The sequence below is a fragment of the Anneissia japonica genome, unplaced genomic scaffold, assembly GCF_011630105.1.
Source record: "Anneissia japonica isolate Jap-2015-1 unplaced genomic scaffold, ASM1163010v1 scaffold102561_len1517_cov130, whole genome shotgun sequence".
Lineage (NCBI taxonomy): Eukaryota > Metazoa > Echinodermata > Crinoidea > Comatulida > Comatulidae > Anneissia > Anneissia japonica.
This window is the reverse complement of record NW_022726266.1, coordinates 1-1,521: the sequence shown is the minus strand read 5'-3', so window position 1 is coordinate 1,521 and position 1,521 is coordinate 1. Positions and strand designations below refer to the sequence as shown.

Here is a 1,521-nt window from a genome sequence, read left to right as displayed (position 1 = left end):
TGCAAACCGAAAACTGAATTGTTATTATTGTACTAAAATAAATTTTTATACGATGTATTTTTGGATTTCTTTTTCAGTGGGAAGTTGACCGACTTGCTAAGTTAACTGGTTGTCAATTTTCTAGTATGTTTCGTACTCAGAATACAACACATGTTATCATAAAAACAGGTGAGTTTAGAATAAAAATCATTTTATTCGTTGCAAAATGTTTAAAATATTGGAGTTTAAATTTTAAAAGGTTCTGTGAAATTGGATTCAAATTTCAGAATCATAATCATATTTATTGTCATTATAATTTTCATTGTTTTAGTCAATGATAAATTTATTCCATCCCCATATTATTGTCATGGTCATCAATAATGTATGGCAGATGTCCCAATATAGTAATATTCACTTTGTTGCACAACCTGATGGGCGCTTTGATAAATTTAACATTCCTTTTGCAGTGTTTCTAAATATAAAAACATCAATTAAAAAAATCAATACCTTTTAAACACATTTATTTCCTTGTTCTATGCTTACTACTGTAATCAGACAATATCACAATAAATCAAATAATGTGCTTTCATAGGCCTAAATAAATTTTTTCTTTTTATGATCAGAGAAGAAAATGTTCCTAGTCGGCCATAGAGCGGTAGTCACTGAATATTTCAAGGATGCAATAGTATGTGGCGTGGCACCAAAAATTCAAACATGTAAAGTGCAAACAAATATACCCATATTGAATACTCGCACTTGGTAGTTGTGGTTGCTGAGCGAAAAAGGAAGTTAAGGAAAATATCTAAATGACAAAAATAATCCAAAATCTATGGTGTTGGTGCTTTTGACATCTAAGAAACTCTCTATGCTAAACATTTTATCATAAAATCTATTGTAAGCGTTCATGACTGGTCGAACAGTTTTTTATAGAAATCTAAATTGTGCATCGTAGATTAGTTTTACTACATTCAAGTATGATAATGTTTGGTCATAAATTACTCCTTCATCATGGAGAGACAAGGCAACATCGATATTGGTGCGTAATTTTGTATGTTATTATGTTCCCCTTTACAAATAGGTGTTTTTTGCTGTTTTTAGCTCGCATTGAAATATACCAGTCACCAGTGTAACATTTATAATGTGGGATAGGTTTTGAAAGAATATCAGAATAGAGTTTTATATATTGTGCACCTATATCATAATGTCCTGCAGATTTGATGATGTTTAGTTTATCATTGATCAATATATTTCTTTATATCCGTCTCTGACACAGGTTTTATCATGGAGGTATAAAATTTTGTATACCTCCATGGTTTTACAAACATAGAGCAACATTGATTATTTTGACAGAAATACAGTTAGTACTATATTAGTTTGTTCCTTATTTTAAGTAATCTTTTGCCTATGTTAACATATATATCGTTAAAGCCTCAGCTTTTGGTGTACTGCATAATATATTTGTTTCATTAGGCCAAACAAAATAAATGTTCTGTCTCTGGTCCGCGCGCGTCGATTTAGACCATACGCGTCAATTTTTTTAAA

General features: G+C 30.4%; 1 long non-coding RNA gene across 1 annotated transcript; it reads left to right on the top strand.

Annotated features, from left to right (window-relative positions):
- The first annotated feature begins 76 nt into the window (after nucleotides 1-76).
- On the top strand, nucleotides 77-1,412 carry LOC117113078. The gene is made up of 2 exons (XR_004446146.1): nucleotides 77-168; nucleotides 603-1,412. It is a non-coding gene; the product is annotated as an uncharacterized LOC117113078 (long non-coding RNA).
- The last annotated feature ends 109 nt before the right edge of the window (nucleotides 1,413-1,521 follow it).